Source organism: Cupressus sempervirens, chromosome 8, assembly GCF_028749045.1.
Source record: "Cupressus sempervirens isolate cs-2001-9-10 chromosome 8, ASM2874904v1, whole genome shotgun sequence".
NCBI lineage: Eukaryota > Viridiplantae > Streptophyta > Pinopsida > Cupressales > Cupressaceae > Cupressus > Cupressus sempervirens.
Genome location: NC_143125.1, coordinates 208,292,773 through 208,310,379, shown reverse-complemented (window position 1 = coordinate 208,310,379; position 17,607 = coordinate 208,292,773).

Genomic DNA, 17,607 nt, shown 5'->3' with positions numbered 1-17,607 from the left:
CATGGAGGCTTGGCAAAACTGAGCCTTTGCCAAGGCTAAAAAAAGGAAATAAAAAATACAAATAGTTCTTCATAATGCATACTCGTTATGAAGAACTAAAATTTTATTTCATACCACATACACATTGTGAAGAACATAATTTTGTTTAAAATTGTCTATGGTTAGTGTTTTTTACCAATGCAAAAAATATTGAACAATTGTATTGGTGGTGCATAAAACCAGAAAACATGATCATGATCCCTTGGTAATTGATTATTTTAGCATCTTGATTAATTTGCAACCATGCCAAACCATCAAATAGGTAGATTTTCTTTATTTTTTATATTTCAATTTGAATTGACATAAAGTTCATTCAGTGGATTTGAGTTAAATTTTAATTAATTTGATGTTAGATTTTGAAAACAATCTCGAACTACAAAAGATACACCACAGATTTCTTTGTATACAACCAACAAGGGAAAATGCTAAAAATGTCGCACATAAGCAACAAGAGAAGCCTCAAAATGTTTTCCCACAATAATAAATCTCTCAGAATGTTTCCCTTGAACAAACATAACTAGACCCAAACCCTCTACATCTTGTAGTAAATCGCATAGATGTCATACAAGATGATCATCAATTGCCTTACATAAAATAGTAGCAAAATTTCTATATCGGTGAATAGGTTTAGGTCCTCTAATCTTGCCCACCACTTATCCCCTATCATAACACTATCTAAACAATGACCAATAAATAAGTTATCTATTTAAAACAACTTTTACCAACCTTATCAAATAAAAAACATGTAACCAATAAGTGCAAAAACAATAGAAAGATCACCATACACAATAACACTAAATTTGTTAACTAGGGAAACCCTTGATTGGAGGGAAAACCCTAGGGGGGATATTACCCATAAAATGATGTACTAATATATAAGTTCCTTGCAAGAGGATGGACCCTGTTAGGAGTCAATGAAATACATTGAATACGGATTAGCCTATGTTAGGAGACTTTGAATCCTTGTGAGATTCCAACCTTGTTAGGAATTCTACCAACCCTATTAGGAGTTGTGGAAGGTAGAAGGACCCATTGTCCAAACATCATCAGGGGCAAGACCACCCAACTCACTGTCAAACTAGCCTCAATACTATCCTTTGCAGAATATACAAATAAGCAATTGTCCACAACTACCTCTTTTCCAAATACAATCTCTCTATCATCTCATCATGCCTTAATTGTACCAAACACATATCTAATATCAAGATATTCAAAAGTATGTTCACTAGATCTTACATCAAAGTTTTCATACTCACATTATGCATAAATCACACCACTTAATCACACTTCAATACACATACATATCTTACCACAAGGAAAAATAACTTTCCTTTATACCAAGTCCTCAAAAACATTATTGATTTAGTCTCAAGACACTTTCTCAATTTACAATTAATATAGGACCACATTAAGATATTACAATACATGTTATATTAGATCTTTTCACAACTACATAATACTGTTGGCTCACAATCTTTACAATTCTTCACACATGCAACATTGGGATGTGCCCATTTGACCACCACATCTTTGTCATGTCTTATACCTTTGTACAATTGCACCTAATTAGATTCTATCTTTGTTAGGAGATATAATCAAAACAATAGTAATGCATGCACACTTAACCACATAATTGAGGCACTCTATAGAACACATCCTGAACTATGCATAGCCTTATCGTCAATCCTTGGACTACACGACCTCAATATCCTTCTATTTCTCTATCAATCTTCATCTAATCATTAGTATGTTGACATCAATGACAAACACAGTGATGAATGCGATGTAAAATCATGCTAATAATCTCCCCAATGCTCCAACAAAACAAGGATAATCCCCTATAGGAGTTATTGAAAATCTAATCGGAAAGTAAGATGTTGAGGGGAGGGGAGGGAGGGGTGTGGAGGGATGAACCAGAATTTCTAAACGTTTTAACACTTTAAACATAAACCATATTAACCCCACATCTCAACCTTAACTTTTCATCATCATATAACATGTAATATCAAATCTAGCCTCTAATAACATGAATAACACACAAACAATTGATCAACACATAACACAATATTTATTAACGTAGAGACCCTCCAAGGTGAAGGTAAAACTACGACATGGATGACACCACAAAATCTTCACTATGACAACAATAAAGTGTGCTTGTTAGGGCCACAATTTTGATCACTTCTTATGAGCTACCCTATGAGGGGTCTTCTTTCTTAAAAGCTTACAAGACAGTTAAGTCTACCTTGATTAAAGGACTTATCCATCACAATCAAGTGAGTGCTTTATTACGAGATTTATAATAGATCTATTAGGACCACTCTATTAAGAAATTCATTTGATACACTGGTTAGAATGTAACCAATATCTTGATCCTCTAGTATGCACTTGATTGTTGATGAAAGAATTTCTTTCCAATATGTAATCACCTCAATGTGACTGATATGCAATATCTCCTCTCTGCATTACTCGGTTGTCTTAGTCCTTCAACCTCTGACTCACCTTCAACTTTGCAATCCTCTCATGAACAATTTCAACAACACAAAATTCTGTCTTAAACCATTCTTTTATAGCCATCTAAAGAAACTTATAGATCTTGATCAATGGTAAATATTTATCCTTTATTCTACTTAGTCTTCTATTTTCTGATTGGTTAATTTGTAGTACTTGCCCCTGGTTTACTTTTAGTTATTATTGTCACACTCTTTTAGGCCAATTTATGTTAGTAACATTATTTTCCAGATTATTGGATATTGTTTTCATACTCAGTTGATTATATGATGAGATGACTTTAGTACTAGTTGCTTCATGTGTGCATGATTATACTTTGATGATGATTATTTACATTGATCCCAGTTATTTAATGATGTTAGTTAGATGGATTAAAATTATATGCATTTTCTATGGATACTTGCCCCATACTGAATGTGTATGGTGTACGTGTACATGTTTTCATTATGTATGACATTTCTGATGTTGTTAAGGAAGGGGGCCATAGTCACCTACGAGTTGAGATCTATACAATGCACCACTTCCTGCCATTGCCTTTTTAGTTTAGAATATAGGTGTTTGTACATGCATGGATTTTATGTAGATTGTAGGTATCAGTTATTGACTTCCCTGAATTGCCAGGATGAGTGTACCCTATCGCAATATCTCAATGGTAAGAGAGGGAAGATAAATTCTTGTGTCCAAATCCTGACCTTAAAACCAATTGTCCTAGAACTTAGGACAAGTATCTAAGATGATTACCCTTCCAAATTTGTCATATGATGTAAATTCATGATTATAACCCTTGAGTTTGATATTCTATGTTGTATGTTATGGTGGGCTTTCCTATTTCATCTTGTGGGTCTTTGGTGATTTTTCTGTTAATTAAGTCAAATTAAAAGAATATTTGATGATTTAATTTTATGGAAAATTATTAAGATAATTTCAATATTTAATTATATTTAATTAATTGAGAAATTAATTAAATTAAAGAATTAAATTTAAAGATAAAATTATAGTTCTAATTTTAGAGCATAATAATATTTATTTAATTTAATAAAAAAAATCTAGGAGATTGTTTATTTTTAAATGCTAAATATTATTATTAGTTAAGTTAATAAAAAAATTTATTAAAAAAATGCTTCAAAAATTAATTAAAGAGAGAAAGATAAATTAATTTAATAAAGCTATTTTAAATTGCAAAAAGTGTGCATGAATATCGAAAAAGTAATAAAATATTAAAAAGATTGTGATCAATGAGTTCTCTCACATGATTGCACAATCAGTACCCCAAATTTAAGGGAGAACTCCTTATCAGAGATTGAAAGTTCATTTCCTTGGGACTGGGATTTTGGAGAAAGTATTTTCAAAAAGAACGGTTTTAGAGGAAAGAGGATTTTCTCACATTCTTCATACGGATGCATATTAGCATCAGATTCAGGTAGAATCTTGTGTTTTGTTCGCACAATGAATTATGTTCTTCAAAATTCCTGTCTACATCGTGTTTGTTAAATCTATTTTCGAAATTATGTTGATGATGAACCTTTCATTGTGATTTTATTGATATTCATATTGAATTCTATCTGTATATGAGGATTGAAAACAAATTAGAAACCCTCGTTCTATAGATTAAAAAGTTGATAATTTAATTGGGAAGGGTTTTGAAAAAGAAATTGAAATTTTAAGAATATAAATTCGAATGGTTAATCAAATTTTCCCTATCAAAGTATTTTCATATATTTCTTTTTAAAATATATATTAAAAATGAATTTATGGAAATATTGTTTTGTTTTATTTAAATAAAAAAATACATATTAATATGAAGGGGGACATTTTAAATTTATATAAAAAATTAAGGTGGGGGAGAGGTAACCAAACCCCACACACCAACCCTACCTACAACCATTAAGGCTACGCACGGTAGGCCTTACTACTGCATGCAACAAGTAATGCATGTGGCCGCAGGATTTTTAGCTCGGCGAGCCTTTAAATATGCTGAGTTTTATTAATTGTTTTTTTTTTTCAAATTTAGTTTATTTAAATTTAAATTTATGTTATATTTAATTTATATAAATTTTAAGTTAATTAAAAATTAAAGTTTTTAGATATTTAAAATTTAATTTAGTTAAATTATAATTTAATTAAAACTTAATTTTTAATAGGTTTTGTTAATATGTTTCTTAATAATTTTCTTAAATCATTAAAATACAATAATTCATTTAGGGTTTTATTGAAATAATTGTTATAAATAATTAATTTAATTAATTTAGTTATTAATTAATTAATTGTTGATGGAACGTTATAAAAAGAAATTGATTATGAGAATTCTCTATTTAAAATTAAATAATGTTAAATAATTACCAACTAATTATTATTTAAAATCCTTATGGAGATAATGTTTGTTTTGTGAGTTTATGGTAATGATGTATTCATATTTAAATGTGAAAATGGGTTAAGTTATACGGGGAATATAGTAAACTTTATCAAAACAAAAATGTACAAAAAAATGGAAACTTAAACCTTACTGTGAACTTAGACTGTGTGTCTTCAAAATCAAACAAAACTATGAGTTACATTGTTTGTTAAGTGTTTTCATGTATGTTAGAATTGGGGGTTGACTAGAGGGTTGACCAGCCATAGGATGTTTACTAGAGGATGGGAAGTATTGTTTTGATTTATGTGTATGTCGGATCGTGACACATGTCACAATCCTATGCCTCATCTCAAACTGCTCTTGAATGTCATGTCATCACACACGGGACCTACTTGCCACATGTCGCATACCCGCAAGCCTGCATTATTTATTGGTCAAGCAAGTTGAAATTGCGGGCATGCACCCACCGCTCATCTCACCACGTGTCGAGATCTCGTGCCTTGGTTGCCACATCAATGTCCGCACATGTTTTTCTATAATTTTTCTTTCAACAACTCACCAGCTGTCTTCCACGTTCATCATACAAGGGACCCACACATGCATGTGGCTTCCAAAAGAACATGGTCTTCAAGACAATGTCTTTAGTGAGTGCTCATGTATTTAAAAGTATCAAAACTCACCAAATTTGTAAATGTGGGATAATTACCTTTAAACACTTTCCCTCATAACTCTACTCTATGTTCTATTCAAGTGTTCAAGCGTGGGAGTTTTTTTTTATTAAGGGTTGTTGATCCTCCCAGCGTAGGAGATCCTACTAGCATGGGGATTTTCTTTTTACTTGGGCGTTAGCATCATCTGTTGGCGTGAGGCTCCTCTAGACATGTGAGTGTTTGACTACGTGGAGTTCCTGCTACAGATGTGGACTGAGGCTCCCCTTCATGGTGCTTTGGACCCAAAGCCACCTCCTCCTTTTAGCATGAAATCCTCCTTTTCTTCATGCTGCAACTATCTATTTAACGTGCCTTCAATGCTATGGCTTGGTCTTAATTCGCTGCCTCCATTATTCAAAGTGTGCTCCAATGATTATTGGCTACTATCTTAGCGTGGAAATCTCTTTGACTATGGGTTTCTCTCATTCTTCCTTGGTGTTGCTTTGTCTTCTTTCAAACTTTTCAACTGCTATGGGCATGAGATGCTTCTTTATTTCTTTCCAATGCCTACATAGAGCTCGTTGTCTAACATGGAGCTCCTCCTCATTTTGGCGCGAGGATTCATTCTTGCTTCCTAGAAGTTCAAGGATTTTCTACCTTAATTGGTTGTGCAAGTTTCCTGCAATGATTTGACCCTTTGCTTGTGGTCTTCTTTATATTGGCAGCTTCACTTGAAACTGCCTTTGTCTCATGCGTGGCAAATTTTGCATTTCAAAACTGTGGTTCCCCTTCTCTTAATGTTCCCTGCCTCACATTTTTCATCTAATCTACCGCTATAAATGAGAAGTCATACCCAGGAGAACCATGGTTGCCTTTTTAGGTCTTCAATAGTTAAGCACATATTTAGTGGGAATGAAATCAAATCATCTAACGGATTGAAGAAAATGAGAATATACAAGGGGTGAGAAAGAGAGTGAGGCAGTCTAAACATTGTGCCAAATTTACTGTTGTCACTTAGGTTTGCACCCTTGTCCAAGGCCTATGCGTGAGGACAACCTAGTGAAACATGGAAACAACCTCCAAGCTGTGGGACTTGAACTGTGAGGCTGAGTCTCCGGAGAAGGCCAGCTTCCTCTTACTATCAGGGCGCACCTATCTACTCTTGGAGAGGGAAAGGGAGAAGAAAAGCACGAAAGAAAATCTACCTAGTCTAATCTAAGGAGGTGATGCACCAAGATAGAGTGTTCAGACTCATTTCTGCCCATATATGCACTACAAAACCAAGATAACATTCAAAAGACATACACACCCAGACTTATGTCAATCAATAACCACATACAGATCAGGAAACCAAACTGAATAACACAAGGAAAGGATTTCACTTATATATTATCCAATAGGCCGAAAATAGACATAGTATGCGAGCCACAGATCTCAACAATACACCAATGAGAGGCAAGACAGATGCACATACACATCGATGGCTGAAGGAGATGATACAAAATGTTATACAACTCAGAGACAAAGGGAATTTTACATTGCAGACCTGTGAGCAGTAGCAGAGAAATCAGAAAAGGAGTCCCCTTACAAAACTACAAAATCTGCCTTTATAGTTCAGGCATAACTGAGATCTTTTCCTACTAAAGTGACCCTGCAGCTCCCTGCCATTAAGTCCTACAGAGGACAATCATGGAAATCTGAGGAAAATCTGATCTTGTTGCAACAGGTGTCCTGAGAGGACTAAAAATGGCGCCATCGATGTTCTGACTGGGTAGATGGATTGACTGAGACGGTGGAGTGTTCTTCCTCATTTTGCATTCATTATGGGTAGGTCGAGATTGATCATGAAGATCAGTTCACACAACAAAATCGATTACCTTCGTTTCTTAATTCATGAATCAGTAGGGTCAACGAGGTCAAATGACTCAACATGCTTACTGGGCCACGCGGGCCAATCGCATTCCTTCCTTTTGTTGTTCTGGACACCCTTTCCACATTTGACCACCCCTAATATTGACTGGGTGCCATGTCGCTATTGAAAAAGTCTTCAAAAATCCTGATAGCGCCATAATGCCTAGTGGTCTTAACTTAACTGCGCCACCTTTCCACCATCTAGCCATAACATCAAAACTAACTGTCACGTTGACCACGTCAATTGCACTGACTGTCGTCCGTTAACCATCAACCTTGGTCTTCCAGCGAGACACACGTCAGCAAGATGCTATTTCGCTATGGTAAAGGTCGCACAACTTTACCATAGCGAGATGATGCCTCCCGTTGATCTGCCCTGATCTGACGATCGTGAAGACTCGTCATGTTTCGTGCTTGCTTTACCTTGGGCCCATCATATCTGGTGCCATCTCAGCAACTGCACCACACTCGAATAACACCTGGCAGTACTTGACTGAGATACTGTGGTGCAACTTGGCCCCGCTAATCCACGTGGCGGATGGGCTTTATGTCGCTCTGGTAAAGATCGCACAACTTCGCCATAGCGACATGGCATCCTCCGTCGATTCTCCTTGATCTGACGGCCAGCGATAGATATTGCTCCTTGGCGCATCAATCAATAGGAACTGGCCACGTATCGCTGTCTGTATTTCTTGCGCTAACATCTAAGACTCACCAGACACGTGGCAGAAGGGCGCTATGTCGCCATCATATTCTCTGTGCAACTTCGAAAGGTGAGATAGTGCCAACCGTCAATTTGACTTTGATCCGACGATCGTGAAGACTTGCCATGATCCTACTGATCACATTAGAAACCCTGGCCCCATAATACACATGGCGTCCCCACACTGGTCTACGTAGCATCATCCTGGCGACCTGTACTACCTCGACTCATTGAATAGCTCTTCTTTGCAGATGTGGCATATTCTGATTTGCTAGCGTGGATCAAGGACCCTTCCAACTGGGCAAACGGAATACGGAATGGGACCCAACTCATTTGCCTAAAGTTCTTTCCATTGATCCTTTCCGTTGTCGCGAACCTTGTCGCCGACACTGGGACTCACCGTAGAACACCTTCTGGCCGGCCGGGCGCTATGTCGCTATCGAAAAACTCGTGAGTTTTTCGATGGCAACATGGTGCCTTGCCACCTTTTGAACTTTCCGACCCATGAACCACATATTCGCTTGGCCGTCGCAAACATTTTTCGGTGACGCAACCTGCCCGCCGTGAAACCTTTTTCGTCGGGCGCTATGTCGCTATCAAGATTTTTTGGCCAACACACGATAGCGACATAGCGCCCATGGTGCCGTGGAACTTTTTTGACCCGTCGAAACATGTTTCCCTGCAAGTTGGACCCACCAGACACGTGTCCTTCGAGCGCCATGTTGCTAACATAAATCTCGCACAACTTCGCCATAGCGAGACAACGCCAACCGTAGATCTGCCTTAGATTTGACGATGGAGAACCTGCAGGCCGTAGAACCATGTTATAAGTCTTGGCATTAAAATAGTATTATCTTTAGGAATTAGCCATTGGACGGGCTAGACGTTTGAAATTTGAAACTTTGGCGGGTGAACAAATGATAACATTTCTGGCGACTTACAGGGGACACAAGCCTGTTATGTGTATGACCAGTGCCGATAAACAATCCATTGGGCTATGGAGTCAAAAAATGGGTCTGTGCATACTGTGAAACCCTAACCCTTCTATGAGGAGATCAAAACATTGAAAACCTTAGCTCTGTAATTGCAACAGGGAACAAAAAAAAAAAACTTTCTCTGCAACTTGAGACAACTCAAAATCCGCTACCTCACAGGGAGGCGGCTATGCCCGTGCACTTCTTGAAAAGCAGGAAACAATAGAAAAGAAACTAAACTACCTATGTACATGGATCCACAAATTTTCAGAAACAGGGCTTTAGATAGATCCCATTGACTAGAATGGGCAAAATCTCTCCATTGGGCCGGCTCAACTGAAATGCATTAGCTTGTTTGCAACTAGCAATCAGATAGGGGCCACTCCATAGCACATCAAATTTGGAATGTCTTCCTGGTTTTTCTCTATTTGAGTCCCATTTGAGGACTAAATCTCCTTCTCTGAAGGTTTTGACCCTAGTTTTCTTATCAAAACTCCTTTTCATCTGTTGTTGATGTATCTCTAGGGTTTGCATAGCCTTATTTCTCTTTTCTTCTAGTTCAATCAGCTCTGCCATTCTTACTGACATGGCATTATCTTCAATCAATTCTAGCTAATGAGCCAATTCCAAGGATGGGAATTCCAATGAAATTGGGAGTCTGGCCTCTCTACCATATACCAACACAAAAGGTGAATTCCCAATAGATCTCTTGGGTGTTATCCTATCAGCCCACAGAGCAGTTCTTAATTTCTTATGCCAAACCCTCTGATTGTCTTCTATTGTCCTCTTCATGATTCTGATCAGATTCTTGTTGGAAGACTTAGCCAAACCATTACCCTAGGGATAGTAATTTGATGATGTGCTCAGGTAGATATTGTGATTCATTGCCCATGCACAAATCTGGGTTCCAACAAAAGACTTAGCATTGTCCAAGATGATAGTAGAAGGAGCACCAAACCTAGATACAATTCCATCAAGGAATTCAACAACTGATAGTTCTGTGGCATCCTTCAAGGCAACTGCCTCTGTCCATCTAGTAAAATAATCAGTAGCAGCCAAAATCCATTTATGACCTGCACTAGATGGAGGATTAATGGGGCCTATAAAATCCAACCCCCACTGAGTAAAGGGCTGATCTACCTGAATAGGACAAAGGGGGAGAGCTGTAAGCCTTTGTTTGCCTGAGAAGAAAGCACATTTCTCACATTTTCTCACATATCCATAACAATCATGAAACAGAGATGGCCAATAATAACCAGCCCTCATGATCTTCATGGTAGTTGTTCTTGCAGAGAAATGGCCACCATCAGGGCCATCATGAAGTTCCTTAATCATCCTCTCAGCCTGATCCTCTTCAAGGCATCTCAACAGGGTCCCATTAAAATCCCTCCTGAATAGGATACCATCAATTACAACATAGGGAATGGACTGCAGTCTATATTGTCTTCTTTTAGCTCTGTCCAATCCCTGAGGGTATCCATCCCCTGATAAGAAGCTCTTCATATCATTTATCCAGCTCCTTGGACCATTAACATTTCCTTCCTCCTACTGCTCTGTTATTACCATAGCAGCCTCTTCATCAGAATCCTGACCTGATAACATTTCTTTGCATAATCCTCTCCCTCTTACCAGCTTGGTAATCTGAATATCAACATCATATTCCATTACCCTAGTGATCCATCCAGCTCTCTTTTCACTGATATCCTTGCTTAACAGGAAATCCTTTACACTGGCATGGGGCACCAACAAATGGATCCTATTGTGGGATAAGAGGTGTTTGAATTTCTTCAAGGCTCTGATGACCGCAAGGGCTTGCTTCTCAACGAAGTTGTACTTATCTTCATATTCCTTGAGCCCTTCACTAAAGAAGGCAATGGGCTACTCCTCATCCTTGTCATTTGTTTGAGTCAAGACAACAGAGATACTTGACTCACCACCCAGAGTGTAGAGGATGAAATCTTTTTCAAAATTTGGGTTCATGAGAGTAGGGGCTGAGGCTATGGCTATCTTGATCTCTTCAAAACGCTCCTTCCCTTCCTTGGTCCATGAGAAGACCATACCTTTCTTAAGCATAGTTGTAAGAGGTTTCACCATGGTAGCAAGATTAGGAATAAACCTTCTTACAAAATTTATTCTACCAAGGAAACTTTGCAGCCCCTTCTTGTGTTTAGGAAGAGGAAGGGAAAGTATTGCCTTTGTTCTTTCTAGATCAATGGTCAGCCCATCCTTAGATACAATGTGTCCCAATAATTTTCCTAGGCTTGTAGCAAAGACACACTTGGCTGGGTTAAGGGAAACCCCAAACTCTCTACATCTTAGAAATACCTATCTTAGATGATCAAAATGATCTTCTACATTCTTTGAATATACAATTATATCATCAAGGTATACTAAGACAAACTTGTCAATTAATTTTTTGAAGGCCATCTCCATTGCCTTCTGAAATGTGGCACTTGCATTTGTTAGTCCAAATGGCATCTTGCAATAAGCATATGTGCCCCACTTAGTAGTAAATGTTGTCTTATGTCTGTCAGATTCTTTAACCAGCACTTGATTATAACCAGAGAATCCATCAAGAAAAGAGAATCTCCTTGACCCACTGACCTTGGATAGAATTTGCTCCATGGAAGGGAGAGGATGGTGATCTTTAAGAGAAGCCTGCTTAAGATCCCTAAAGTCCACACACAATCTGATTTCTCCATTTTTCTTCCTTATAGGGACAAGGTTAGCTACCCATGATGAGTGTTTGATAGGAAATATTATATTAGCCTCTATCAACTTGGATAGTTCTTTTCTCATTAGGGGCTCAATCTTAGGATTCACTGGCCTCTATTTTTGCCTTATCAATTAAATCTATGGTATGCTGAAACAAACTAGGGTCAAACCCTTTCAAGTCATAATATGTCCAAGAAAATACATCATTAAATTCTTGACATAAATGAATGAAGTTTTCTTGCTTGGTTTCAGAACATACCTTCCCCATATTCAGAGATTTTCCATCAGCAATTGTAACTGGGGCATAATCATCCTTTTCTGTAGCTAGATTCATTCCTTTGCCTCTTGTTTGATCATCAGGATTAAAGAAACTCTCCAAGGTAATGAGACCCTTGGGAAACTTGTTAGAACTGAGATGAATGATCTGATCACCATACTGATCTTGCAGTCTTGACTGGTTTCTATCTGAGAATTCTACCTCATTCTGCAAGAAACTCACAATTTTCTCATCAGAATCAAACACCTGCCAATGGGTGTTGTTGTTAGGGATGGCAGGCCTCACTACCACCCTTATTTGTTGCTTCTTCTCTTCTTCAAGATTCCCTGGTACATCATAAGCTGCACCCACTGCTGCAAGTCTATCAGCATATCTATTTTTTTTCCTAGGAATGCTCTGAATATTAAATGCATTGAAGCCCTCAAGAAAATCCCAGACTCTGTGTTTGTAAGACTTGAGCAGGCCATTTTTGGTGATATTTCGATTTCTCACTTGGTTAACTACCAACTCACTATCCCCATATACTTTCAAGGCTTGAATTCCTCTCTTTTGGGCAAGTAAGAGACCTTGAATCAAAGATTCATACTCGGCCACATTATTGGTGCAACTGAATTGGAGCCTAAAGGAGAAGTAGTATCTTATTTGTGTAGGAGAGATCAACATAACACCAGCCCATGACCCATTTCTATTCCTTGAGCCATCAAAGTACATACTCCATGTTCCATTTATATCATCATTAGTCCCAACAAGATCAAGAACTTGAGCATCTTTCTCTATTATGCAATATGTACTAAGACCTGTCTCAAGAGTTTTTGACATAGGCTCAAACTAATATGCATTTTCCCACTCATCTAAGAAGAAATCAGGAATCTCTGCTATAGAAGTGACAGGCTCATTTACTATGTCATTTTCATCCATCTCTACAATAGGGCAATTCATGTTGATGGAATTAGGGGTGTAAGATTCAGTGTGATGAAGGGCTTGAGGCTCTGCTCTAATTGAGGCATTGGCTCCATATCTGGTCTTAAATGACATATATGACCAATCAGCAGATATGAATCCACCTATTTGAGCAGTGAAGTCTCTTGAAAGACAAATAGCAAAATAGGGCTTGACTTCAGCAATAGATATGTCTTCGATCACAGTGCAACCAGGGCATGCATGTAGGGCCATCTCCATATTCCTAAGGATAAGTACAGTTTTGATAGTTCTACCATCTAATTGTAACACATCCCTAACAATGGGCTCATATTTCATTCCTAAAGCATCAGCAACACACCTAGGCATTATTGAGCTACTAGCCCCTGAATCTATCATGCAATTGTGGACTAATTTGCCCCCTATAATCAGAGAAACATAGAATGGAGGAGGTCTAACCTTTTTATCTGTCTCCACATCCCTTGTTGGTTGTACTAGACTTGTGGCACTCTCCATGGTAGATGGTTGATCCTTGGGTTCAATCTTCTCTAATTCTTGCTGCAGCATCCTCTTCTGCATTGGTATGGTAGCAACAATATCCCACATTGAAATATTCACATTGGTCTTCTTCATTTTCTCTACCACACTGAAAGGTGTATTAGGAACTTTGGTAGAAACTTTGGGAGCTGCATTTATAAGAGGTTGAGATGGAGCAACATAAGGATCACCTGCATCTTTCTTTCTAGAATCTTTCTTTTGCTATTGTGAAGTACTTGTTTGTTCATTTTCTGCATGTGCATGAGGTGCAACACTTGAAGTTGAGGCCTGCTTAGGAGAAGGAGGGGAAACATGCGCCATAGCTCTCTTCTTACTTCTTGTGTTATGAGCAACGGAATCCTGGTTTACATTACAATGCTCCCCAATCTGATGATTCACGAAAGATAAATCATCACGTCCTTGAATATATGAGGCCTCCTTGGGATGATCTTCCTTGTATGGTTGCTTTGCTGCAGGTTCTTGGTCAGTCAGGGCCAAATAAGATTCTGCCTTCTGGCACATGCAATAGGTATAAGAATAGTTGCAGAAAGGACAAAAATCTTGATCTTGGGCCAAGTTATTTTGAGGCACTATAGCTTTGTTCTGATTTGAGCTTGAAGCAGAAGCATGACTATTTTGCCTACCCTGATGAAAAGAGCTATTCCACTGATTAGGAGGCCTACATCTATTTGGAGCTTGATATTGCAATTGGGGAGGCTTGCCACTTTGAGCTTGTTGCCTTTCTAAAGCCACCACCTTGTTACTCATTTTTTGTATCATAGAGAAACTATCCTCTAATCTCTTCCCTTGGTCTTTTAACTCCCTCCCCTGGTCTTGCAATTTTTTATCCAGGGTCTTCTCTCTTTTATCTGTATTCAACACTAGACCTTGGAGCATCTCTTTGAGTTCATCTATCCCATTTGAGGATGTGGAAGCTTGGGGAACTGGAGTAAGGGCTTGTGATGTAGAAGTTGTAGGAAGAGGGGCCATTACTGGTTGGTGGTTGGGAACATCAGGAAAGAAAGGCATAGGGGGCCTTGGAGCCAACTTTCCTCCTTGTATCAGGATGTTCTCAGCTTTTATGGCTATCTCATAGGCATTAGGCAAGGTATCTCCTCCCATAGTTTGGATTGTAGTGGCAATATCAATATTAAAAGCTCTAAGGTAATGCAAGAAGGCATTACCAGGGGTAGGTTTCACTGTAGTAGGTATTCTATCCCATGTCTTTTGAAATCTATAGTTAAAATCAGTCATACATTCATGGGGGGCCCTTTTTATAGTAGTCAACTGCTCTAAAAGTGACAGATAGTCACTTCTATCCTCAAAATGTTTGCATAACCCTGCTCCTAGTCCATCCCAATCAATTATAGAACCATGAGCTAAGCCTCTATACCATTGTAATGCTTTTCCTTTTAAAGATGAGGCTAGAAGTCTGACAGCAACATCATCCTCTGTAATACCATGAATATTACAGACATTTGCTACTTCTTGGATATGCTCTAAGGGGAGATGGAAGTTTCACCAGTAAAATCAGGTATACTTTTGAGTGCAGATACTGGTTTATCATGTCTTTGGGCTAACAATAGAGGACTTCCACCATTAAAGGTGGCAAAAGCATGAACCCTTGGTTGTGCCATGTAAACAAGCGTTCTATTGATGAGTGTTGATGGCAATCTAGGTTGAGTTTGAACAGTAGGAGGAGTAGAGATAGATATTATGGGTATATTAACTGTTATTACACCCCTAATTGGTCATAATGAAGTTCTAGTCCTCCTTCTTCTAGGGTTTGAAAGAGAAAGCTCTTGATATTGAAATTTACCTCTAGAAGACGCGCTTGTTTCAGCTCTGGGCATGAATCACTGTAACTTTGGCCTGGAACAAGATTTGTTGATGTTCAGAGTCGCCAAGTACTTTGAAGGATCAGCCTCTTAAAGGCTTGAATACTGAAGCCAACACTACCTCTTCAAAATTAATCTCTGAAACTCTTTCTTCTTGACACCAGTAGACTTTAAATTTGTTTGAAAAGTGTCCCACCGAGCGTGCCAAAAATTGTTGTCACTTAGGTTTGTACCCTTGTCCAAGGCCTATGCGCGAGGACAACCTAGTGAAACATGGAAACAACCTCCAAGCTGTGGGACTTGAACTGCGAGGTTGAGTCTCCGGAGAAGGCCAGCTTCCTCTTACTATCAGGGCGCACCTATCTACTCTTGGAGAGGGAAAGGGAGAAGAAGAGCATGAAAGAAAATCTACCTAGTCTAATCTAAGGAGGTGATGCACCAAGATAGAGTGTTCAGACTCATTTCTGCCCATATATGCACTACAAAACCAAGATAACATTCAAAAGACATACACACCCAGACTTATGTCAATCAATAACCACATACAGATCAGGAAACCAAACTGAATAACACAAGGAAAGGATTTCACTTATATATTATCCAATAGGCCGAAAATAGACATAGTATGCGAGCCACAGATCTCAACAATACACCAATGAGAGGCAAGACAGATGCACATACACATCGATGGCTGAAGGAGATGATACAAAATGTTATACAGCTCAGAGACAAAGGGAATTTTACATTGCAGACCTGTGAGCAGTAGCAGAGAAATCAGAAAAGGAGTCCCCTTACAAAAACTACAAAATCTACCTTTATAGTTCAGGCATAATTGATATCTTTTACCCTGCAGCTACCTTCCATTAAGTCCTATAGAGGACAATCATGGAAATCTAAGGAAAATCTGATCTTGTTGCAACAGGTGTCCTGAGAGGACTGAAAATGGCGCCATCGATGTTTTGACTGGGTAGATGGATCGACTGAGATGGTGGAGTGTTCTTCCTCATTCTGCATTCATTCCGGGTAGCTCGGGATTGATCATGAAGATCAGATTGCACAACAAAATCGATTACCTTCATTTCTTGATTCATGAATCAGCAGGGTCAGCGAGATCAAATGGCTCAACATGCTTATTGGGCCACGCGGGCCAATCGCATTCCTTCCTTCTTCCGTTTTGGACACCCTTTCCACATTTGACCACCCCTAATATTGACTAGGTGCCATGTCGCTATTGAAAAAGTCTTCAAAAATCCTGATAGCGCCATAGCGCCTAGTGGTCTTAACTTAACTGCGCCACCTTTCCACCATCTAGCCGTAACATCAAAACTAACTGTCACATTGATCGCGTCGATTGCACCGACTGCCGGCCGTTAACCATCAACCCTGGTCTGCCAGCGAGACACATGTCAGCAAGATGCTATGTCACTATGGTAAAGGTCGCACAACTTTACCATAGCGAGATGATGCCTCCCGTTGATCTACCCTAATCTGACGATCGTAAAGACTCATCATGTTTCGTGCTTGCTTTACCCTGGGCCCATCATATCTGGCGCCATCTCAGCAACCGCACCACACTCGAATGACACCTGGTAGTACCTGACTAACGTACCTTGGTGCAACCTGGCCCCGCTGATCCATGTGGCGGATGGGTGTTATGTCGCTATGGTAAAGATTGCACAACTTTGCCATAGCGACATGGCATCCTCCATCGATTCTCCTTAATCTGATGGCCAGTGATAGATACAGCTCCTCGGCGCATCAATCAATAGGAACCGGCCACGTATTGCTGTCTGTATTTCCTACGCTGACATCTGAGACTCACCAGACACGTGGTAGAAGGGCGCTATGTCGCCATCATATTCTCCGTGCAACTTCGAAAGTCGAGATAGCGCCAACCATCAATCTGACTTTGATCCGACGATCGTGAAGACTTGCCCTAATCCTACTGATCACATTAGAAACCCTGGCCGCATAATACACATGGTGTCCCCACATTGGTCCGCGTAGCATCATCCTGGCGACTTGTACTTCCTCAACTCATTGAGTAGCTCTTCCTTGCAGATGTGGCATATTTTGATTTGCTAGCGTGGATCAAGGAGCCTTCCAACTGGGAAAACGGAATACGGAATGGGACCCAACTCGTTTGCCTGAAGTTCTTTTCGTTGATCCTTTCTGTTGCCG